Source organism: Sorex araneus, chromosome 2 (assembly GCF_027595985.1).
Source record: "Sorex araneus isolate mSorAra2 chromosome 2, mSorAra2.pri, whole genome shotgun sequence".
In the NCBI taxonomy this organism is placed as follows: domain Eukaryota; kingdom Metazoa; phylum Chordata; class Mammalia; order Eulipotyphla; family Soricidae; genus Sorex; species Sorex araneus.
Window position 1 is genome coordinate 63,454,348 of NC_073303.1, and position 26,931 is coordinate 63,481,278.

At 40.4% G+C, this 26,931-nt stretch overlaps 1 protein-coding gene and 1 pseudogene across 1 annotated transcript in view; both read right to left on the minus strand.

The window, feature by feature from the left end:
* CNBD1 (cyclic nucleotide binding domain containing 1) overlaps positions 1 to 26,931 on the minus strand; it is a 364,454-nt gene that overhangs the window by 75,745 nt on the left and 261,778 nt on the right. The gene's annotated exons all lie outside the window — the stretch shown is intronic.
* Positions 12,479 to 13,401, minus strand: LOC101556942 (elongation factor 1-alpha 1-like; annotated as a pseudogene).

Here is a 26,931-nt window from a genome sequence, read left to right on the forward strand (position 1 = left end):
CAGGGTGGAATATCCCTACACACAACCCCAAATGTATGACCATCTAATCTTTGATAAGGGAGCAAGAGATGTGAAGTGGAGCAAGGAAAGCCTCTTTAACAAATGGTGCTGGCACAACTGGACAACCACATGCAAAAAAATGGGTTTAGACCTTGACCTGACACCATGCACAAAAGTCAGATCAAAATGGATTAAAGACCTCAACATTAGACCACAAACCATAAGGTACATTGAAGACAAGGTCGGCGAAACCCTCCACGATATTGAAGATAAAGGTATCTTCAAAGGTGACACGGACCTAAGCAATCTAGTAAAAACAGAGATAAACAAATGGGACTACATTAAACTAAAAAGCTTCTGCACCGCAAGAGATACAGTGACCAGAATACAAAGACTATCCACAGAATGGGAAAGGATATTTACACAATACCCATCAGATAAGGGGTTGATATCAATGGTATATAAAGCACTGGTTGAGCTCTACAAGAAGAAAACATCCAACCCCATCAAAAAATGGGGCAAAGAAATGAACAGAAACTTTACCAAGGAAGAAATACGAATGGCCAAAAGGCACATGAAAAAGTGCTCTACATCACTAATCATCAGAGAGTTGCAGATCAAAACAACCATGAGATACCACCTCACACCACAGAGACTAGCACACATCCAAAAGAACAAAAGCAACCGCTGTTGGAGAGGATGTGGGGAGAAAGGGACCCTTCTTCACTGCTGGTGGGAATGCCGACTGGTTCAGCCCTTCTGGAAAACAATTTGGACGACTCTCAAAAAATTAGATATTGAATTCCCATTTGACCCAGCAATACCACTGCTGGGAATATATCCCAGAGAGGCAAAAAAGTACAATCGAAACAACATCTGCACATGTATGTTCATCGCAGCACTGTTTACAATAGCCAGAATCTGGAAAAAACCCGAATGCCCCAGAACGGATGACTGGTTGAGGAAACTTTGGTACATCTATACAATGGAATACTATGCAGCTGTTAGAAAAAAGGAGGTCAAGAATTTTGTAGTTAAGTGGATGGGCATGAAAAGTTTCATGCTGAGTGAAATGAGTCAGAAAGAGAGAGACAGACATAGAAAGATTGGACTCATCTATGGTATATAGAATAACAGAGTGGGAGACTAACACCCAAGAACTGTAGAAATAAGTACCAGGAGGTTGACTCCATGGCTTCGAGGCTGGCCTCACGTTCCGGGGAAAGGTCAACTCAGAGAAGCGATCACCAACTACATTGTAGTCGAAGGCCATGTGGGGGAAGGGAGTTGCGGGCTGAATGAGGGCTAGAGACTGAGCACAGCGGCCACTCAACACCTTTATTGCAAACCACAACAGCTAACTAGAGAGAGAAAACAGAAGGGAATGCCTTGCCACAGTGGCAGGGTGGGGTGGGGGGGAGACGGGATTGGGGAGGGTGGGAGGGACACTGGGTTTATGGGTGGTGGAGAATGGGCACTGGTGAAGGGATGGGTTCCCAAACTTTGTATGAGGGAAGTATAAGCACAAAAGTGTATAAATCTGTAACTGTACCCTCACGGTGATTCTCTAATTAAAAATAAAAAAAAAAATCTTCATTTTCAGTCACACTGCAAGTGTGGCTCGTGGAGATCAGGCCCAGAGTAAATAATCCCCCAAACCCCCCAGTCTCACCCACTATGCGTAAAGATGTGCGTCCCTGTTCTCCTTCTCTCTAAAAACTGCTGAATCCCGGCAACTTTGGTGGTGCTGAGGTAGTAACCTGCTACATCAAATTTGCGCCGTCATTTTGTACTTCAAAACCATAAGTATAAAAACACCATGATAGCCATGTTACCTAAACTGCAATACAAGTTTTAAAATAACTGCCTATTAACTCAGAGAAGGGAACACCAAGTAAAATGTGGTCGGAGGTCATGTTGGGGAAGGGTGACTCGGGCCAAATATAGAGACTGAACACAATGGCCATTCAACACCTTTATTGCAAACCACAACACCTAATGAGAGAGAGAGAACAAAAGGGAATACCCTGCCATAGTGGCAGTGTGGGGTGGGGGGAGACGGGACTGGGGAGGGTGGGAGAGATGCTGGGTTTACTGGTGGTAGAGAATGGGCACTGGTGAAGGGATGGGTTCTTGAACTTTGTATGGGGGAAACATGAGCACAAAAATGTATAAATCTGTAACTGTACCCTCATGTTGATTCACTAATTGAAAATAAATAATTTATTTAAAAAATAACTGCCTATTGTGGCCGTACAGAGGGTGAGGGGAGGATGCCAGGGGACGGAGAGAATTGCATTGGTCATGGAAATCTTGCCCACAGCCAAAGGTCTCCACTCCAAATAGGCAACAGCATGAAGGGAGGCGGGAGAGAGCAGGACACAGAGGTGGCCCGAGGCACTAACCTCCTCTCTGCACCCTTGGGCAGTCTTAGACAGATGAAAAGACAGCTGGGAGCTCATCCCTTTGCAGGAGGCCCTGGCGCCAGACGAGGGAAAGAGGGAAAGTCAGGGGCACGGGGAGCTGCTGGGGAAGAATTCTAGAAAGGCCCAGAAAGGAGTTTCATACCGCAGGCCTGGCAGGCACCTGGACAGGATTATGGCTCTAGGTTCCCGACCAGGAAAGCAGAAGCTGGATTCAAGGTGAGGGAAGGGTCTGGGCAGATAATCAAATATTAGAGATGGGCAGATGGCGAGGGACAGGACTCAGGGCATCATACACTGGACAGGGCATCCAGAAACAGGACGAGTGATGCCATACGTGGGTGAAAGGAGTGGCCTGGGCATTGTGGAGGGCCTCAGACCCATCTCTTTGAACTGTACAAACTTAAACACCTGAGTGATTGTTTTTTTTCCCCTTGTTTGGGTCACACCGGGTGATGCACAGGGGTTACTCCTGGCTTTGCACTCAGGAATTACTCCTGGTGGTGCTCAGGAAAAAACAATATGGAATGCTGGGAATCGAACCCGGGGTGGGGGTGTGCAAGGCAAATGCTCTACCCACAGTACTATGGCTCCACCCCCAAGCACCTGAGTTTTGTGCTTCTTAAGTATCTGAGGCTTGTAATCAAATATTTTATGCAATTCTCAAGAACCCACAGGAATAACTCCACAAGTCTGTGCTAACATGTTCTCACAAACAAGGGTCGAACTTTAAGAACCCGAATTCTTCGTTTTCCATCCTGCTGGCGCATTGCCAACAAAGCTCTTTCTTCACCCATCTCAGAGATTTTGGATTGAATTTCCCAGCAGTGGCAATCAACCTTATCTTTAGTTATTCTACAATAGAAAGAAGGTATATTGAATTGATAATAGCAAAACTCTTATGAAAATAGATAAAGTCTATGAGTAGGCTTTGGCATAGAGGGAAACGAAAACGTGGAGGTAAGCTTTCAGAAACGCAGTCATGTAGGTGGGGGAAGCATCCTTAGCAATGAGGTTTGGTAAGTAAGGGAACTAAGATACAATCTGAAAAGGAGTTAGGAGCAGCTCCCAAAGTGCTAACACTGCACATATTTTCTGCATATGATTCCATAGGAACTAAAGCCTGGAAGACACTGATGATGAGGAGTCCCCTCGAGGAGAAGCTGCATCTCTAAGAAAAACATGCTTCAGCAAACACCAACGCCCCTGATTAGAATAAGAAAACCACCCACATGTGAAAATACTTTTTAAATTTTTTATTTTGACATTTTGAAGTCAAACCTGGCCATGCTCAGAAATTATTTCTGGTGCAGCACTCAGGAATTATTCTTGGTGGCGCTTGGGGGACCATAGGGATGCTGGCATGCCAGGGATCAAACCTGGGTTGACTATGTGCAAGGCAAATTCCCTGCCCACTCTTCTCTCACTCCTGCCTTTTTTTTTTTCAACAATAAAACTCCTTTGCTGCTGCTTCTATTTCTCTTATCCTGAAACCCCTTTCTATGAGAATAGGCAATGAAGCTAGGAAAACTGTGGGGAGGTCAGAAGTGACCTTGTTCCCTGCAAATTACCTTTCCTCTTCAACTCAAAGGGACTCTTTTACCTGTCCTCGAAAGTTCTTCAAGGCTCAGGGGGTAAGAAAGAGATCCCAGGCCGTGAAGATCACTTTGTCTCAGCACAGCCTGATGGTTGGTTTTTATGGGACACAAAGAACCCGAGTGTCCATGCCATGCAGGTACTTGTGCAGACTCTCGGGAGTCCTGACCATAGCACCAGCCAGGGAAGGGGCCAACAGGAGGATAAGTCTCTCTCCCCTCTCCCTTTCTCTCCACCCTTTTTCTCCCTGCTACCCCCTGCCCCCAGAACTCAGTGGCTCTGCATCATCAAATACTTGAATACATGATTTTCCGCAACAGTATCACTGTAGCCCTGTCATCTTGTTGTTCATCGATTTGCTCAAGCAGGCACCAGTAACGTCTCCATTGAGAGACTTTTTGTTACTGTTTTTGGCATATAGAATATGCGACGGGGGAGCTTGCCAGGCTCTGCCATGCTGGTGGGATACTCTTGGTCGCTTGCCGGGTTCTCTGAGAGGGATGGAGGAATCAAACCCAAGTCGGCCATGTGCAAGGTGAACGACCTACCTGCTGTGCTATCACTCCAGTCCTCTACAATAGTAATTAATAATAATACTAGAAATGCAAATTAAACAGATCTACAATTTATTCTTAAAACTCAATGGCAATCATTCTCTATAAAGTTGCTATAAGACCCGAAACCACTTTTCCTAGGGTTAGGTTTCCATGGCACTGTAGTTACAGCATTTTCATCAGCCCATCACTACAGAACTTCATGTTATGAGTGTTTCTGTGCCTTATTTAATATATTCCGTAGATTGATTCATTCATGTTGCATTTACCGTCAATAGCACTGTAGCTCAGGCTTGAAGAAGCTTACTTAGCTCAACTTCCCAAAGACACTCCACAGCCTACTTGCAGATAGGAACCCCAAATTGCACTTCTGTACACTTAGGGGTCTTTTTAAACAACAGGATTACCAACAAGAACAAATGTATGAGACAAATGTAAATATATTGACTGCAAAAAATGTATTCGTTTTTCATATGACAAGGGATGCTCAATTCTTTTCACTACACTGAGCCTTCTCACCAACATAAATGAGGAGCACCCCGGGCTTCCCTCCCCTCCGGACTGCCGGCCGAGTGGCCGGCACGCCGACCCCAAGCGCCGCCGCCGTCCTGTCTTCCGGCAAAGGTCTGTGACGCTCCCTCGACCCGCCCTTCCGGACCCAGCCTGCTCCGCGGCCCTGAGCACCCCGGGCTTCCCTCCCCTCCGGACTGCCGGCCGAGTGGCCGGCACGCCGACCCCAAGCGCCGCCGCCGTCCTGTCTTCCCGCAAAGGTCTGTGGGAAAGGGGCGTGGCCTAACCACCAGGGGGCGTGGCCTAAGAAAAGTGGGCGTGGCCTCATTACCGGCGGCCGCCGCTAACGCGGCGGAAAGTAGTTTTCTCAACATCCTATCCAAGACTAACATCCTAGCTATTCGCAAGCAGTAGGAAAACAAAACACAAGACTTCACATAAGAACATCTCAGTAGGAGACCAGGTTCTACACCGGCAATTAAAAAGCCAACCACTATTAACTGAGCCTATCCACAATCCTTTTTCACAACAAAAGGAAACAGGGACACTCATCATCAAGAGCCCTCTTTCATATCACCACAAACAACATGAAGAAACAGCGAAAATCCCCAGTGCAACCAGAGGACGATCAAAGGAATCCGGAAACCTCAATGGGCGCCTCCTACAAACTTGACCTCTCTGAGAAAGAATTCAGACTTGAAATCCTCAACATGTTCAATCAACTCAATGCAAAGATGGACAACTTCAAGGAAGACCTGGCGGAAACAATACAACAGACAGCCGACAAAATACGGGAAGAAATGAGAGCAGAAATAAAAAACCTTCAAAAAGAAATGAAGGATTCCGTACATGAAATCAAAAACTCTCTGACTGCCCTCAACAATAGGATGACTGCAGCCGAAGACAGAATCAGTATGCTTGAAGATGAGCTGCAAGAGGCCTACAGGCAACATCAAACCATGGCAAGAGACCTCAAAATAGCTCTAGCCAGAATCAGAGTCCTAGGGGATGAATTCAAGAGGAACAACATTAGAATCATTGGACTACCAGAACCACAGGGAACCAACCCCAACGAAAAAGACACAGTCAAACAAATCATTGCGGAAAACTTCCCACAGCTGGACAATGCGGGCATCCAGATTCAAGGCGCCCGGAGAGTGCCAGCTAAAAGAGATCCTAACAGAAAAACCCCAAGACATATCATAGTTACAATGATGGACATCTTCCAGAGAGACACAATACTCCAAGCAGCAAGGTCCAAGAAGGAAATCACATACAAAGGAGCACCCCTTAGGCTCACAGCAGATCTATCAGAGGAAACCCTCCAAGCTCGAAGGCAATGGTGGGATATAGTGAAAAAACTCAATGAAATCAACGCTTCACCAAGAATACTTTATCCGGCTAAACTCTCATTCAAACTAGAAGGAATCATACACTACTTTGGGGATAAACAACAGCTCAGGAACTTCATAGACTCAAAACCAAACCTAAAAGAAGCACTAAAGGGGCTATTGTAAGACAAGAACAACCTCTACAAGCACAACAAACCCTTGCACAAAGACGGCACAAAATCCCATAACAATAATCTCCCTTAATGTCAATGGTCTGAATTCACCAATTAAGAGACACAGACTGGCAAAATGGATTCAGAGACTCAACCCAACCTTCTGTTGCCTGCAAGAAACACATCTGAATAGCCAGAACAAACACAGACTCAAAGTCAAAGGATGGAAAACAATCCTGCAAGCAAACAACTCCCTCAAGAAAGCCGGAGTGGCTTTACTAGTATCGGACAACATAGACTTCAGGTTGAAAAAGATTAGAAGGGATAGTGAAGGCCACTTTTTATTAATCAAGGGATGTGTACATCAGGAAGAAATCACACTCCTGAATGTCTACGCACCCAATGAGGGACCAGCTAAATACCTACAACAGCTGCTAAGAGACCTCGAGAAGGACATCTCGAGCAACACAATAGTAGTTGGAGACTTCAACACTGCACTGTCTCCTCTGGACAGATCTAGAAGATTAAAACTCACCAATGAAATACTGGCTTTGAAGGAAGAAATAGAAGAGAGAGGGCTAATAGATCTATACAGGGCTTTATATCCCCAAAAAAAGGAATACACATTCTTTTCCAGTGCACATGGAACATTTTCCAGAATAGACCATGCGCTGGGCCACACAACATACCTCAACAGAATCAACAAGATAGACATTGTACCAGCTATCTTTTCAGACCATGATGCACTGAAGATAAAACTTAACTGTGGACAGATGCAGAAAACCAAATCAAACACCTGGAAATTAAATAGCTCGATATTGAACAATGAGTGGGTCAGGAAGGAAATCAAGGAAGAAATCAAAAGATACCTAGAAACAAATGAGAATGAAGACACGAGCTACCAGAACCTGTGGGACGCAGCTAAAGCCGTTTTAAGGGGAAAATTTATAGCTCTGCAAGCATATCTCAGGAAGGAAGAAAGGGCCCACATAAATAACTTGACTTCACAGCTCAAGACCTTAGAAAAGGACCAACAAAAGGAGCCAAAACCAGGCAGAAGGAAAGAGATAATAAAACTTAGAGCAGAAATTAATGACATGGAAACCCAAAAGACAATCCGGAAGATCAATGAAACCAAGAGCTGGTTCTTCGAGAAAATAAACAAGATTGATAAACCACTAGCAAGACTCACAAAGAAAGAGAGAGAGAGAACCCTTATAAGCCGAATCAGAAATGAAAAGGGGGACATCACGACAGAAACCAATGAAATTCAAAAGATCATCAGAGACTACTTTGAAAATCTCTATGCCACGAAACAAGAGAATCTAGAAGAAATGGATAAATTCCTCGACTCCTATAATCTCCCAAGGCTGAACCAAGAAGACCTGGAGTACCTGAATAGTCCAATTAACATCAAGGAAATTGAAATGGTAATCAAAAGTCTCCCCAAAAACAAAAGCCCAGGTCCAGACGGATTCACTAGTGAGTTCTTCCAAACATTTAAAGAGGACCTTTTGCCAGTCCTTCTCAAGCTCTTCCAGGAAATTGAAGAAACAGAAACCCTCCCTAACAGTTTCTATGAGGCTCATATCTCCCTAATACCAAAAGCAAACAAAGACACCACAAAAAAAGAAAACTACAGGCCAATATCCCTGATGAACACAGATGCAAAAATTCTCAACAAAATATTAGCAAATAGAATTCAACAACTTATCAAAAAGATCATACACCACGACCAAGTGGGATTCATCCCGGGGATGCAAGGATGGTTTAACATCCGGAAATCAATCAACATAATCCACCATATCAACAAAAGAAAAGATAAAAATCATATAATCATATCAATAGATGCAGAGAAAGCATTTGACAAGATCCAGCATCCGTTTATGATGAAAACACTAGCCAAAATGGGTATAGAAGGGACCTTCCTCAATATAGTCAAAGCCATTTATCACAAGCCTATGGCAAGCATTGTCCTCAATGGGGAAAAACTAAGAGCCTTCCCTCTGAGAACAGGGACGAGACAAGGATGCCCACTCTCTCCACTTCTGTTCAATATAGTACTGGAAGTACTTGCAATAGCGATTAGGCAAGAAAAAGATATTAAGGGCATTCAGGTAGGAAAGGAAGAAATCAAGCTCTCACTATTCGCAGATGATATGATACTATACTTAGAGAACCCTAAAACCTCTACCAAGAAACTCCTAGAAACAATAGACTCGTACAGTAAAGTTGCAGGCTATAGAATCAATACCCAAAAGTCCATGGCTTTCCTATATGCAAATAATGAGAGAGAAGAAAGTGACCTGAGAAAAGCAATCCCATTCACAATTGCGCCTCAAAAAATCAAATACCTCGGAATCAGCTTAACAAAGGAGGTAAAGGACTTGTATAATGAAAACTATAAAACACTACTTCAGGAAATAAAAGAGGACACGAGGAAATGGAAAGACATCCCCTGCTCATGGATTGGAAGAATTAATATTGTCAAAATGGCAATTCTCCCCAAAGCATTGTACAAATTCAATGCGATCCCTATAGGGATACCCTTGACATTCTTCAAAGAAATGGAGCAAGCGCTCCTGAAATTCATATGGAACAATAAGCCCCCACGAATAGCTAAAGCAATCCTTGGGAAAAAGAAAATGGGAGGAATCAACCTCCCCAACTTCCAACTCTACTACAAAGCGGTAGTCATTAAAACAGCATGGTACTGGAACAAAGGCAGAGCGGCAGACCAATGGAACAGGGTTGAATACTCTGACATACACCCCCAAATATATGATCATCTAATCTTTGATAAGGGAGCAAGAAATGTGAAGTGGAGCAAGGAAAGCATGTTTAACAAATTGTGCTGGCAAAACTGGACGGCTACATGCAAAAAAATGGGCTTAGACCTCCATCTATCACCATGTACAAAAATCAGATCAAACTGGATTAAAGACCTCAACATCAGACCAGAATCCCTAAGGTACATTGAAGATAAGGTCGGCAAAACCCTCCACGACATTGAAGCCAAAGGTATCTTCAAAGCTGACACGCCACTGGCTAAGCTAGTGAAAACAAAGATAAATAAATGGGACTATCTCAAACTAAGGAGCTTCTGCAACTCAAAAGAAACAGTGACCAAAATACAAAGACAGTCTACAGAATGGGAAAGGATATTTATGCAGTACCCATCCGATAAAGGGTTGATAACAAGGATATACAATGCACTGGTTGAACTCCACAAGAAGAAAACTGCCAACCCGATCAAAAAATGGGGTGATGAAATGAACAGAAACTTTTCTAAAGAAGAAATCCGAATGGCTAAGAGGCACATGAGAAAATGTTCAACATCACTAATCATCAGGGAAATGCAGATCAAAACAACAATGAGATATCATCTCACACCACAGAGACTGGCCCATATCCCCAAAAACAAAAGCAACCGGTGTTGGCGTGGATGTGGGGAGAAAGGGACTCTCCTTCACTGCTGGTGGGAATGCCGACTGGTTCAGCCCTTTTGGAAAACAATATGGACGATTCTCAAAAAGTTAGAAATTGAGCTCCCATTTGACCCAGCAATACCACTCCTGGGAATATATCCCGGAGAGGCAAAAAGGTATAGTAGAGATGACATCTGCATTTCCATGTTCATTGCCGCTCTGTTCACAATAGCCACAATATGGAAAAAACCAGAGTGCCCGAAAACAGATGATTGGCTAAAGAAACTCTGGTATATTTACACAATGGAATACTATGTAGCTGTCAGGAAACATGAAGTCATGAAATTTGCATACAAGTGGATCAACATGGAAAGTATCATGTTGAGTGAAATGAGTCAGAAAGAAAGAGACAGACATAGAAAGATTGCACTCATATGTGGAATATAATGTAACTGAGAAGTACAAGTTGGCAACGATGCAACTTCTGGCAGATATCTCTCTGGACTTAGTTACTAAAATACTAAATTACAGAAACCCAAAACTGAGAGGCCGCTAAGTGTGGTCACTCGACCTCACACTTCTTCATCCTCAGCAATGGAAAACAAATTACCTAATGCTTCCTTTTCAGCAGGTCTGACTTTAGGGGAGAGACTCTCCAAACAATAATAGTGAGTTTTGTTGAAATATTGTATGCAATCAAAGTGAAAGTAAAGTGAAATTTATTAGTTACACAGGCGGGGGGGGGCTTAGGGTGGGGGGGCTAGGGGCGTGGGGGTGTTTGGGGTGTGAGGGGGCGGGGTGGAGCTATACTGGGATTCTTGGTGGTGGAATATGAGCACTGGTGAAGGGATGGGTATTCGAGCATTGTATAACTGAGATTTAAACCTGAAAACTTTGTAACTTTGTAACTTTCCACAATAAAAAAAATAAATAAATAAATAAATAAATAAAAAAAGAAAAAAAAAAAAAAAAAACATAAATGAGTGTGCACCATGTCTAAGGTTTTGGAGATTACAAATAAGTTATAGTGAATAGGCAGCTTCATAATGACAGAACTGAAAAATAATGTGGGTCATTTCAAACTATCAGACTTAAAATACAAAACCAATAGAAGATTTTTGGTGAAGTACATTTTGAAAATACTTTTTGCATGCAGTATATATACGAAACTTAAAATGCGTGAAATATGGTTGCTAGTCCATTCCATTTCTGCATTATGGATATATGAACATGTTTAAAAGGGCTTTTATACCAGAAATATTTTCATAGCATGAATGATCAGCTTAAAAATATTAAATGAAGGACTAAAGATATAGTACAGTAGGCAGGACATTTGCCTTGTACACGGCTGGCTGGAGTTCTATCCCTGGCACCCCACATGGTCCCCCCGAACCCCACCAAAAGTAATCCTTGAATTCAGAACTAGGAGTAAGCCCTGAAAACTTCCAGGTGTACCTTCTCATCCAAACAAACAAAAATTTAATGAATCAGAATCAGAAAGCTAGTTTCAGGGTTAAGATAGGTGCCTTACATGTGGCCAACCCTGGTTTAATCCCCAGCACTACATGATTTTTGAACATCACTGGGTGCTGGATGGCGTTCCGCTGGTACTGTGGGGTGACCCAGTAGTGACGGAGCAGCACTGAATCCTCATGCCTTAGCATTGGACCTACAATCACTGAAAAGGCACTCCAGTCCTTCTGAGCACTGTTTGGGAAAATTTTCTCTAATTCAAAGCAAATTTTAAAAACAAGTGAAATAGTGAATTATAGTGCATCCATCGTATACTCCATATGAATTCTAAAGAGTGTGATACTAAATGTTATACTAAAGAATGTTGTACTTAAAAATGTTATATTAAAAGGTAACCCATGCTACAAATTTCTGTGAAACTAAAATTGGAAATAGAAGATGTGAATTTGAAGTAGCATTTTTAAATAAGCATTTCATTAAAAAATAAAAAGGATGGGGCTGGAGTGATAGCACAGCAGGTAGGGCGTTTGCCTTGCATACAGCTGACTCAGGTTTGATTCCCAGCATCCCATATGGTCCACCAAGCACTGCCAGAAGTAATTCCTGATTGCAGAGCCAGGAGTAACCCCTGAGCATCGCTGGGTGTGACCCAAAATAAAAAAAAAAAATAAAATAAAATAAAAAGGATCTGTTGCCCCAACCATCTACATGTTTATTAATACTTCCTGTAAGACAGACGAAAGGAAGTCAAAGTCGGCCTAATCAACAAATCTTACAATAAACTATCATCTTTTTTTTTCCTCATTAAACTTTGTTTTTTTCTGGATCTCAAAATTCTGTGACAGATTTTTGGTCAAGTTGTTTCCATTAAAAAGTACTGATTTTAAAAACTAATAATTTAAACTGACACACACACACACACACAAGAAAAAAAAATGGTCCACAAAACTTTTTCCTTTCCTTCGGAAGGTTTTACTATGCAGTGTTATCATTAACCAGTCTTCTACTATTAAACTTAAATGGCCAATTGAGACAAAGAGTTCTGAGACCGTTCTTCCACCACTGATTAAGATTGGGGTGGCAGGTACTGGGGATAATATTCATTTAGCCTTCTGAGCCTTCTGGGCAGACTTGGTAACCTTGTCAGCTCCAGCTGCTTCTTGTCCACTGCTTTGATGACACCCACAGCAACAGTCTGCCTTCTATCACAAACAGCAAAACGACCCAGAGGAGGGTAGTCAGAGAAGCTCTCAACACACATGGGCTTGCCAGGGACCATATCAACGATGGCAGCATCACCAGATTTCAAGAACTTGGGGCCATCTTCCAGCTTTTTCCCAGAACAAAGGTCAATCTTCTCTTTCAGCTCAGTGAACTTGCAAGCAATGTGGGCTGTGTGGCAATCCAGCACAGGTGTATAACAAGAACTGATCTGACTGGGATGGTTCAGGATAATCACCTGAGCTGTGAAGCCTGCAGCTTCCATTGGAGGATTCAATTTTGCTGTCACCAGCCACATTGCCATGACAAACATCTTTAACAGACACGTTCTTGATGTTGAAGCCCACGTTGTCCCCAGGAAGAGCCTTGCTAAGAGCTTCATGGTGCATTTCAACAGACTTCACTTCAGTTGTAACACTGACTGGAGCGAATGTGACCACCATGCCAGGTTTGAGCACACCAGTCACAACTCGGCCCACAGGGATGGTACCAATACCTCCAATCTTGTAAACGTCCTGGAAGGGCAGTTGCAGGGGTTTGTCAGTTGGATGAGTAGGAGGTAGGATGCAATCCAGAGCTTCCAGCAGTGTGGTTCCACTGGCACTGCCATCCTTACGGTGACTTTCCAACCCATCTTTTGATTTGCTTTTTCTTTCACCTAGAATGTTTCTGACCTCAGGACTAGCTGACATTTTCAAAGATTAACATGAAATAATTTTTGTGTGTTCAGCCAAGATATTGGGGGTTAACATATGCCTATCAAACAACAAATGATTTGCCCTCTTTAAATTTTACTTCAATTATATATTTATTTAGTTTGGGGCCATATCTAGTGGCACCCAGGCCTTCCTTCTGACTCTGTGCGGGGTGGGGGAAGGTGATGGGAGGGAACCTGGGGACACGGGTGCTGGGAAATTAGACAGGTGGAAAGACAGATGTTGGAACTCTGTACGACTAAAACTTACCTAATCATGAACAGCTTTGCAAGGGTCTATTTTCAGTGATTCAATAAAAAAGTTAAAATAAACAAATAATTAAAAATTAAAGAAGAACAATAGAAAAGCAGATCTCTGTCTGTCTCTGTCTGTCTGTCTTTCTCTCTCAACCTCACTCTTTCTATTTCTCTGTCTCTGCTAAATTTTTTCCTCTGTGCAGCCCTAAATTATAAACTCTAAACAAAATAAACTTTTTTCTTTTTCCATAAAGAAGTGATTTTTAAAATTTTTGTTTGACATATTTTTATAAAGGAAAATAGAAGAGCATATAATTTGTGCTAATAAACCCAACTTATGTCAAGCTTTTGCATATACATATAAGCTCTATAAAATATGTCTAAAGGAAGCTAGAGTGATAGCACAGTGGGTAGGGCATTTACCTTGTACGCGGCCAACCCAGGTTCGATTTGCAGCATCCTATATGGTCACTAGAGCACCGCCAGAGTAATTCCTGAGTGCAGAGCCAGGAATAACCCTCATGCATTGCCACGTGAGACCCAAAAAACTAAATGTGTGTGTGTTTGTGTATAAAGTACAGAAGGAAAAATAGTAAACATTGAAACATTGTTTATCACAAAGGTGGAAATTGGGTAGTATGAATAATTTTACTTTTTGTTTAGACATGCTACTTATTTTCAATCACTTAATGTGCTACATAATTTTCCCCACAAAAATATTTATGTTTTAAAAATAGATATAAAAAGGTAAAAATATTATATATAGCCATAAAATTGAGTATTATTAGCACTGTAGCACTATAGTCCCATTTTTCATTGATTTGCTTGAGCGAACACCAGTAACATCTTCATGGTGATATTTCTTGTTACTGTTTTTGGCATATTGAATACGCCATCTATAGCTTGGCAGGCTCTGCCATGTGGGTGATACTCTCGGTAGCTTGCCTGGCTCTCCGAGAGGGATGGAGGAATGGAACCTGGGTCAGCCGCGTGCAAGGCAAATGCCCTACCCTCTGTGCTATCGCTCCAGTCCAGAACTGGACTGGACTGATTATTATTAAGAAACAGAAACACAACTTTGTTTAAAATTCAAAATTACTAAAGATTATACAAGACAAAAATACAAAGATTATTACTGTCATCCCATTACTCATTGGTTTGCTTGAGCAAGCACCAATAACGTCTCTACTGTGAGACTTGTTGTTACTGTTTTTTTTTTTGGCATATCGAAGATTATATATTATCTAAAGCACCATGAGTTGGAACCACTCATTATAAACTGAACGCTCTTTTAGTGAGAGAAAGTACTATACTAGCCCTATAGAGAATTTCCAAATAGTTAAGGAAAATTCTGTAGTGCTATTAAATTAATTATAAGCTATATTTAGGTGGAGTAAATGTACATGATTCTTATTTTAGATTACAAATAGCGAATCACAAAAGATTGAGAAGGTTGTTGTACCTCAGTGTTTCAGAGCCCTAGCGAGTAAATAACGTTGGGGAAAATATGCCCATTGACTATATTTAAGACTTGATTCATTTCAACATAGAATCTCAGTGAAATCCTAAAATATATAAAAATGCTGTTAGTGTATCTATATAATATCTCTTCTCTTCTGTAGGTAATGATGATTGGCTGTTATAAAATTCTCAAGGGGATAAATATCATAAACAAACACTTACACACAGGCCTTGCTTTCCATAAGGTCATTTTTTCCTTCAACTATGTCCAACTAGTTAGCACTATTGGGTTGTCACACTCATATTACAGGGGACACACTAATGTGTAGCTATGCCAAGCATCAAACCCAGAGCCTCATAATATTTTATCACTAACAAAATTAGTTCATGCCAGTATCATAAGCAAATAAACAACTACTTACAGCAACTATTTAGAGATATGCATAACCTTCATATTTAATTAGTCTACAAATACTTTCAGGTTAAACTTTTATGTAAAAAGTGCTAGTTTTATATAAATAGACAGAGGTCGGCTTCAAAGATTGTACTTAATTTTGTATTATACTCAGGAAAAGCATTAAGCAAAAAAATTTGAGTTGTTCATCTGATAAACAAAAAAAATGAGAGCAAAATTTTAACCCAGTACTATTCACTTAATTCAATTTACTGATTTGGTACTAACTAGTCTATACTTTAAAAGAATAATGCCTTGATTTGCTTCATTATGGCAGTAAAAGAATAATACTGGTGACTTTAATTCTAATTTTTAAAGTGATATAAAATAATAATTTGCTTTTTACTAAGGGACACCAAAGAAAGAGTCATAAAATTTTAAAAATCAAGATGACCTAATCAAGTGAATAATGAGTTTAATTATATGAAGTTTAAACTAAAGTTTTTAATAAAAGTAACTAAGAATTTATGACTCTGATAATGGATAGCCACTCTCTACGCAGGAAAGCAAAAGCATAGTGGATCATAAATCTTAAATATTTTGGAAATGAAGTAAACACACATTGTCTATGAGAAAGGTGGGTTTTTTAGTAAACCTGGCTTTGAGTATACAGCTAAATATAGATGAAAGAATAGAAATAACTGTTCTAGTCTTTTATATATTACTGTTTGTGTGGGGGAGATGATAGATATAAGAAATGAAAAAGTGAGGAGGGAAAGAAGAATGTGAATTATAAATACAACCCAGCCACCACCATGCTCCAGGTCACTTTCGGACACTCAGTCTGAGCCTCACGCATGAGTGAAGCCCCACAGAACCAGAGAAAGCAGAACTTTGTGACCTTGGACTCCAGGCTCAATGGGACCTGGAAACAGAGATCCTCTGCCTGCTTCCCCCACTCTCTGATGGCCCAGGGATCACACCCAGACCACCCACCCTACCAGGGCCAGATAAGTACCTCATAAGCTGACATCCACTACCTCCACTACCCAACCACCACCACGCTCCAGGCCACTTTCCAGACTGCGTGGCCATGACACATCTTATGACACTTAATACCCACATTCCAAAATTATCGCACCATATCTGATGGGGTTCAAATATGGTGTGAAACACGGGAACACTTGAAATGGTGATTAGAGGCCATCCTAAAAGCCTCCATCCCTCTCAGAGACCCTGGCAAGCTACCAAGAGTTTCCCGACCGCACGGCAGAGCCTGGCAAGCTATCTGGGGTGTATTTGCTATGCTAAAAACAGCAACAACAATGGACCTCATTCCCCTTACACTGCAAGAGTCCCCAGTATGGCAGCATTAAGAAGAATGAGCAAGGAGAGGCTGATAAAGTCTCAGGGACGAACTAGACTGCCAAAACGAAAAAGGACTGAAATTACTATCTGTATTTTCAATGCACATACGCTGGCATTGGACGCATCCATCAAGGACCTGATGGTGCAAGCACAGAAGATCAAGTATGACATCATTGGTCTGACGGAGAGTAGAAGGCATCGATCACATAATGCTATTTTCGACATTGGAGAAGAACTGTTCCTGGGAACATGTGACAATAGAGGTGTCAGTGGTGTCAGTGTCCTTGTCAACACAAATTTGGCCATGAGCATTTATTCATTCCAATGCCTAACAACCCGAATCGGACAATCAGGCTTGAATAAATGTGGCTCACTGCCAGCAGTTTCATCTTTGTTGTCTACGCACCAACATCCAACTATGATGAAGAAGAAACTGAGAAGTTCTACATGGAGCTGAAGAAGTTCTATAAAGAAGACCACACCTTCTACAAGATCACTGTTGCTGATTTTAATGCCAAGATAGGACTGAAAAGGTTGCCTGTAGAACTCCACATTGGGACCCATGGCCTAGAATGGAACGAATAGGGTGAGAGACTGTCTGAGTTCATCATGGTTACCAAGACCATCCATGGTAACTCACAGCTCCAAAAGGCCGAATCTAAACGTTAGACATGGGAGTCTCCCAGTGGACAGTTCCACAACGAAATTGACCACATCATATTCAATCCATGGTTTTCGATGTTGCTGTTGTTCCAAAATTCCAAACAGGATCAGAACACCATCTCCTTTGTGCAAAATTCTACTTCACGAAGTGGGGAGAAAGGACTGCAAAATTTAAGTTTGAGAACTCCCAGAATGATCACCAACTGGGAGCTCTTTGGCACTATGTGACAACATGAGAAGATGCCATCATTGAAAACATCAATGAGGAATATGATCAACTGTTTCAGCACCTCCATGACTTCGAGAAGAATACCGAGAGTGGGAAAGCCACAAACAGATGCCTATCTTTGGAAACTCTTGAGCTCATTTGCCAACGTGGTCTGGTGCAAGCCTCAGGCAATCACAAGCTAATGTCTGAGCTCGCAAAGCTGTGCAGAGAAGCGATAAAGGAAGACCTCAAAGAGAGAAGAGTAGCAGTGAAGCAGTGTTGGCCGATAGGGCAGAAGCCAGGAAAAGTATTCGCAATGCTCGCCTGTCCTTTGCCAACTACAAGACCAAAAAGATTGCCCTCCGATGTCCTGATGGATCTATCACATCTTCCAGAAGGACAATGGAGAGGGTTAGTCACGACTTCTACTCGGATCTCTTCAACAACATGTCCACCTGCCCACATACCAAATTCCACAAGATGGATATGTCGTTGCCAACATCTTCCCTTCTGAAATCTGACACGCCATTTCATAAAGATGCGTACAGCACACAGTCCAGACAAGGTTAGACCCGAACACCTGAAGAATCTGCTGCCAGTACTTGTCAATATACTGGCTCGGCATTTCACACATTACCGGTCTGAATGCAAGGTTCCATCCCAATGGAAAACCAGCAAGACCATTTTGTTGTACAAGAAGGAAGACATCCATGACATCGGCAACTATCGCCCAATCCAACTTTTATCTGTCGTCTCTTCATGTATGTATCTTTTTCGAGACCTAGAGTAGTCAAACTTGGACCTGGAGCAATAACACAGTGGGTAGGGCATTTGCCTTGCATTCAGCCAACTCGGATTCAACTTTTAGCATCCCATATGGTCCCCTGAGAACTGCCAGGAGTAATTCTTGAGTGCAAATTCCAGAAGTTACCCCTGTGCATTGTGGGGTGTCACCAAAAAAAGCAAAAGCAAAAAAAAAAAAAATAGCCAAACTTACTTTTCACCGCTTCTCTCTGTGCCAGCACCCAAGGTAGTTTTTTTCTGGCCCCTTTTAAGACATAGTTAGGATTTCTACACTTATTTTAGCACTTAGCTAGTCACTAGTCAATCATGTTCACATATTGGCAGCTAATATTTTTAACCCTCTATTGTATAGATGTCATCAACTTTTCCTACATTTCAAACTCAATGCCTTGTGGATTCCACAATTGTAGGAGGAAAACAAACAATTTACATCCATTGAAACTGGCAAAGTGTGATTCTGATAGAAGCTTCCTAAAAAAAATTGGTTAGATGTTGGATAAAACACATTGACTAACTATATTGTAGTCATTGTTTCTATGTGAAAATTCTCACCATCCTTATTATTGGAAAGAAATGAAACTACCGATTTACATCTAAATGACAGTGCAGAGAAGCTATTTCAAGATGTAGAACAAGGCATTTCACCTTCAGGAAGGACCAGAGGTTCTCTTGACCACATTTCTCTAAGTGAATTTCTTTAAATAAAACCATTTTGCTTCACTAAAATAATAAATAAAGGTAAAATATTACCAAAATAGCAAAAATTAAAACAAAAAGAGTTCATTTAGAGTTGAAAAGTGGACTAAAATCCATTTTTTCCTTAACAGTACGCTCCTGGTAATCTTATTATTGAAAGTAATAATGATAACATTTAGTAATATTCTAGTCTCTTGGGTTTTAACATGCAAAAATAAATTCCAGAGTTTATCCACTTGTCCTACTACCCTCCCAATCTTTTAGATTCCAATAAATTCCCCCCCCCCAACTTTTTAATTCCTCTGCCCCAAATATTACATTCTGAAGACCCTAGCATCAATTCAGCAACACATCTGAATGGTAAAAACACCAGGATCACCTCCTCTTCCCATAAACAGCAGAATGATAAAAATACATAAACCATGGTCCTTGTCAAAGATCAACCCAATGAAAGATAATCAACTCACAAGGAAAAATAACTGAAAATGTCAGAGGGCGAGAGATCATGAGAACATTTCACTTGGAACATCTTTTTTTTTTGCCTCTTTAGCTTGAAATGTTACCAATTCACTTGAAATGTAACCCTAGAGACTGAGGGACAGATGGCTGCAATTCAAACTTTTCTTGGTGACTTAAGTAATTCACACACATATTGAAGATTCAAGCAATTTTAACTGTATTAAAGGAACACACAATAGGCTAAGAAAAAGTTGAGTCCTTCTATTAAAGAACAGTAAGAGAGTAAGAGCAGAAATCTTTGGCAAACAATGGAAGAAGCAGACAATGCTGGCGAGGGGAGTTTCCATAGTGCTAGAATCAAGCAAGAAGTGAAGCATCCTGCATGCCACCCCACTGAAGCATTAGGTGTGTGTTTTGTTGTTGTTGTTGTTGATTTTCTTTTTTGGGTCATACCCGGACTGGAGCAATAGCACAGTGGGTAGGGTGTTTGCCTTGCACACGGCTGACCCAGGTTCAATTCCTCTGTTCCTCTTGGAGAGCCCGTCAAGCTACCGAGAATATCCCGCCCACAAGGCTGAGCCTGGCAAGCTACCCATGGCATATTCGATATGCCAAAAACAGTAGCAACAAGTCTCACAATGGAGAGTTACTGGTGCCCACTAGAGCAAATCAATGAACAACAGGAGAACAGTGCTACAGTGCTACAGTACAGGGTCATACCCAGTGATGCTCAGGGGTTACTCCTGGTTCTGTCCTCAGGAGTTACTACTGGAGGTATTGGGGGGACCATGTGGGATGCCTAGTATTGAACCCGGGTCGTCGGCGTGCAAGGCAAACGCCCTACCTACTGTACTATGGCTCCGGCCCCACATTAGATGTGTTTGATATCGTCAGACATTCCTACAGCTACAGACAAAAACTCTGGTTGAAGATATGACTGGAATTTGCGTCTACAATGACCTGCTCTAGGCCGTTAGAATTCAGAATTCAGTTCTTGGGGAAGGGTAGGCTAGTGGAACTTATTTAGTGTGAGTTGAGATATATCTGTATAACTGAACCACAGAAAGAACAAATCTGAAAGCATGGGGTCCAAGGTGCTTCTTGTAACAACCAAACTTTAAAAAGTTCTTGTCAAAAAAGCAGGTTAGGGGGCTGGAGCAATAGTACAGTGGGTAGGGTGTTTGCCTTGCACGCATCTGACCTGGGTTCGATTCCCAGCATTCCATATGGCCCCCCGAGCACCACTAGGAGTGATTTCTGAGTGCAGAGCCAGATGTGCATTGCCTGTGCATTACCGGTGTAACCCAAAAACCCAAACAACACCCCCCAAAAATATCAGGTTAGGAGGTAGGAGGGAAACTGAACTTTAGTGAAGGGAAGTGGACATGGTGAAGGGATTGATGTTGGAAAATTTTAAACCTGAAACTCACCCATGAATGCCTTTGTAAAGCACCACGGTGATGTGAAGGAAAGAAACTAAGTAAAGGCCCCTTGGCATGCACTAGTTTCTTTGTTACGTAAAACACAAGTTCCACCATTATTTGGGGCCATCAAACAATTGCTACTTCCACCTCAGGCCTTAACTCCCAGAAGTTATGGGGAGCTTTCCAGGAGAGACTTTTTTTACAGATGGAACACACAGACCTTGAGAAACACCAGACCTCTCTTCTCAGATGGCTGTTGGAGGGCCTGGCTACATTCGCAACAACAGTTCCAGATTTTTTCCTGGAAAAATACAGCCTGCAGAAACTGCAGACCAGAGCTGACCAGAGCTGAGGACGGGTTAACTTGAGGATGCTGGGAAAGTACTAATTGCAGAACTGACCTAGAGGAGAGATGTGGAATGTCTCCTCTCTAGCTTGAGGACACCTCCACACAAGATGTTTGACTGGGTACTTTTTGAAACAACCATTTTGTTTCTTGCCATCCTGATTTCTATCCCAAGCTGACACTGGAGCAGCAGTATTAAAACACCGGTAGAAGAATTAGCTTATAAAGCAACAGAAAGTTCAGTATCCTGGGTAGCACTGTAGCACTGTCGTCCTGTTTGTTCAACGATTTGCTCGAGCGGGCACCAATAACGTCTCCATTTTGAGACTTGTTGTTACTGTTTTGGGCATATCAATATGACATGGGGAGCTTGCCAGGCTCTGAGGTGCAGGTGGGATACTCTCAGTAGCTTGCCAGGCTCTCTGAGAAGGACGGAGGAATCGAACCCGCATCTTTCGCGTGCAAGGCAAACGCCCTACCCACTGTGCTATCGCTCCAGTCCCATCCTGTAATCAATCTATAATTAGAATCATAACTTGTAAATAGAAATATAAGTTAAATATATTTTAACATCAAATTAAGGGGAATAAAAGCCATTTTGCCAACCCCTAAAAACTAAACATAGTTTGGGGGCCAGAAAGGTAGTACAGTGGGTAGGGTATTAAATCAACTGACCTGGGTTTGATCCCTGGTGGCACACCATATTATCCCCGTAGCCTGCTAGGAGAGAACCCTGAGTGCAGAGCCAGAAGTAAACCTTGAGCATTGCCAGGCCTGGCTTCCCAAAAACAAACGAAGAAATTAAATGGTCTAAGTAATGTAATACCTGAAAGAAGAAATATTCTAGTGGTTCTCAGCAACAGACAAAAAGCAGCAACAGATAGAATCTGTTCCAGTGGGCTGGAACGTAGGGCAATCAATAGGCCCCAAAGAGAACGGTAGAAAATAAAATAAAAGATAAATTAAAGAAGCCTAAAAACAGAATTAGAGATCAAGAGAAATAACATCTACATCATAAAGGATTCCATAAGGAGAAGTGAGGGAAAAGGGTAGAAACAATATTTGAAAAATAATAGCTTTAAATTTTCCTATCTTGGGAAAGGAAACTGATAAATCCAAGCAGTATTGAGTTTCAAATGAAATAAACCCAAACAGATACTCACCAAGACATAATTAAAGTGTAAAAAACTAAAGATAAGGAGAGATTACTAAAAGCACTGGGAGGGAAAAAAATCAGATATTTTGAGAAAAAAAATCAATGAGATTATGTGTGAAATTCTTTGTGAAAATCTTGTAGGCAGAAGGGATTGATACATTTTTAAACTGCTGAAAGATGAGGATTTTCAGCTGATAATACTCTCCCCTGCTTTCTCATCACTCAGAATTGAAGCAGAGATAAAGAGCTTTATGCTTTAAGAAAAAAATCAAAGGAATTCATCACAAATCCTGGCCTTACAAGAAATTCTAAACGAGCTACTCTAAAGGAAAACATCTCACCTAAATGTAGTAAGATGAAAAAATACGCAGTTTGGAATGCAGGGAGATGAGTAAAATTGTGGACTCTAATAATAAGCTCATGGTCATTTTGCCTCGTAGGTTACAGAACATAGAAACTTAAACCTACTGCTGTACGTGTTATGTTCTGTTGACGTATCTTTATGCCACTACCAACAGCCAAACAAAAAATTTTAAAATTAAGAAGTATAGATTATCGATATTTGCTTGTTTCCCTCCCCAGTATCTCCATTATTCTGGCTCTTTATGTCTTCATTTTCATTGTTCCATGCAGCCCCACAAAGCATCAATTCAGTCTGGGATTTGGGCAGAGAATATATTAAAATTTCAGGATTTATTTGGGACTGGTGGGGCTCCTGGACTATTTGAGTTGTCGGAGAAAAAACTGAGGTTTGCACTTTATGCAACATAATTGTCTTAGCCCCATACCATCACTCCAGACCTTGTTTAGACTTTCTAATGCCCTCCAAACTGATCTTCTCATTTCAAACCATGCCCCTAAAATCTGTTATGTATGTGAAATAAAATTAATACCTTGAAATTTAAGTAGATTTTTATCCATTATCTGTCTTTTTAAGTGCTTTATTTTTTCTTTTCCAGATAAAAGTGAAGACTTATTATGGCTTGGCATTCCCCACATTCTACTTTTCTCCTATTGCTATGTACATTTTAGTTCATGTTCTTTGTACTCTCCAATCACTACCTCTATTTCTTTTGCTTTTTTTTTTTTTTTTTTGCTTTTTGGTTCACACCTGGCGATGCACAGGGGTTACGCCTGGTTCATGCACTTAGGAGTTACTCGTGGCGGTGCTCAGGGGACCATATGGGATGCTGGGAATCAAACTCGGGTCAGCCGCATGCAAGGCAAACGCCCTACTCGCTGTGCTATCGCTCCAGCCTCCAAACAACCTGGATCTTCTTCAGATCTCAGATATATCACAGTATTGGGACCTCCATTTATAAAAGAATATTTATATTCTTTATATATAAAAGAATATTCTTTATATATGTTTTTATATATTTGTATTCTTTATATATAAAAGAATATTTATACTTTAATAAAAAGTTTAAAAATTTACAACAGCTTTTTTGTGTGCTTTGTGTTTCTTTGGAACAGGTGTTTAAGAAACAGGTATATGTTCTACTTCACTTCCCCAATACGATATAAATTTCAAGAAAAGTATTACATTTGTTCAATACTTTATCCTCAGCAATTACAAAACAACGTTCCATATAACAAGTACTCAACTCATTAAATATATTTTTAAAGATAAAATTATGTTTTAAATATGCATAATGACTACAAATGAGATAATATTATACACATACACAAATTCAAACTTTCTCTTCTTACTTTCAATATTGCTATTGTTTACTAAAGTAATATCTGTTTTATTTTTTTATTTTTTCAACATTTACTTATTTATTTAGTTTTAATTTTTAATATTGAATCACTGTGGGATAGAGTCTACAAAGCTGTTCATGATTAAGTTTCAGTCATATAGTATTCCAACACCCATTTCTCCACCAGTGTACATTTCCCAGTACCAGTGCCTCAGTTTCTCTCCCATCACCCCACCACCCTCACACACACCTGCCTCTCTGCCAATATCCATGGATATGATAGTATGGTATTATTTCACTCTTAAGTGTATAAAAATAATTCTGAAGACAAACATACTGTTAAATAAATGAGTCTTCTTTGAATCTAATTTTAAGCAAGAAAAAAAAATACTAGTCCTTATAATCACTACATTTATGTCTTGGCAAGTAACAAAATTATATCACCATGTTCTAAAATCAGAGTCACTGGCATCTCATAAATAATATTTTAGACTAGGAAGACGAAGATCATTAAACTTTTTCACAATTCTATTTTTAACTCTGCCTGATTTGGAATGTGTCACTGAACAAGCCATTTATCTTTTCTAAAGTTAGTTTGTATTAGACAAAGCTAAGTAATTTACTATTATTTATACTTTCATATGCATCTGACAATGTTTATAAAGGTGACATAAGTCTAAACACAGGTTAATTTTGCACTTGGAAATTAGACTCAAAAAAAACAATCCCCGCAGTATAAAGCTTACAGTGTGAATAAAGACATGTCAAGTATGAAAGACAGCAAAATTATACATGCATAAAAGTAGTATGGTAAAGAAGGTAAAGTATGAAAGTATGAAAGTTAGGTAAACCTTAGTTTAACTCTTAACTATACTCTCTAAGTCGAAGGATCATAAAAAGTTAAAATAGATATAACTTTTTTCTCAAAATGGAAAAAGCAAACATTTCTGGAGTACCCAACATAGTGCTTTATGCACATAAGATATCGAATGGTCACAGTACCAGGTATAATATCGTGGATCTAATGAAAAATAAGCTTAAACAATTGTATCTTTTTGAAGCATATGAGATAATTTATGTAACCAGCTAGAAAGAGTTCTATTACTTAAAAAATAGTTACCAAAATGAATCATTAAAATTAATTTTTAATAAATTGATTAAGATCAATTTTTAAACTGTGAAAACCCATAAACTTGGAACCAACTGGTCCCAAATTGTCATTTTATCTGGAAATATTCTTAGGAGATTTTTCTTTGTTGTTTGTAAAAATCATAAGTGCCTTAGGATCCAAATTCTAACAATATAAATTAATAGTAACATGAACCACTCTTTTGTGTATATTTATATGACTTATGAAGACCATTTGTAAGGCAAGTGAAGGACCTGCTGTAGTACATCTCCAGCCCCCCTTTAATTTCTTATTAAAGTCATTAGGATGTTTTACCTTCATTATCATTTAAAATCAAAGGGTGTGTACAAGTTGTTTCTAGTCTATGTGTACAATCATTATTAAAAATAGATCTCACTTTTACCCTTTGTCACTTTTTAATGAGAAAAATGCTCATTCATAAGGACATATTCATACCATTATTTGTTTTCGCACTCTATACAATAGCTAAGTTTTGGATTCATCCCAGATGTCTGACAACAAATCAGATCATGATGATGTGATACATATATAGACACACATATATAATTGAACACTATACAGAAGTAAGGAATGATGAAATCATGCAATTTGTTGCAACATGGATGGAAATGTAAGATACCATGTTAAATGAAGTAAGTCAGAAAAATAAGGGTAAACACAGCATGATATCACTTATATGTGGTACTTTAGAGTAACTGGATGAGGAAGTACAATGATTAAAAGGGGGATCCCTAGATCACCCTTGGTGCCAAAGTATAGGGAGGAGAAGGAAAGACAATGAGTGGAGGGTAGAGGAAGAAGAAATAGATGAGAACAGGGGTCAAGGGTCAATGTACCTCCACAGTGTTAAGGAATGATAAAGGGAAATATACAAATTACGGAGTCAACGACACTGAAATTATGGGACCAGATCTTAAATAAACAAACTGTAAAAGGTGCCGGTCAAGTTGACAGGCAAGAGTTGGGGTGCGGGTTGGAGAGAGAACTGGGAACACTGGTGGAAGGAAGAGGAACCTGGTAGCATGATAAGTACCAAACATTTTAAGTCTAAAACTGAACTATGAATAACTCTGTAAATCATGGTGGCCTCACAAAATAAGATGAAGAGGAAAATAGATAACAAAGACACAACAAAATTGGATTCTTCTATTTTGAACCCCATACAATGTAATTTCAATGTTTACCAAAAGTGGAATTTTAAATCAATAAATCTAGAGTTTTCTCTGGCCAGAACTTGTCATATCATAAGATGTCACTTTATTTCTCCTAGGGAGTTGCTTTGCCTAAAATCCTTCTTTTCTGGATGTTTCTCCATTCCCTTTGTATTAAAACCTATTGGTGAAAACCTGCAGGTCCCATCTACTTGCTAGAAAAGATACTGCGCAACCCATAAATTGTTTAATAATGCTACTTAATCTCTAAATTTATAATGAACAGT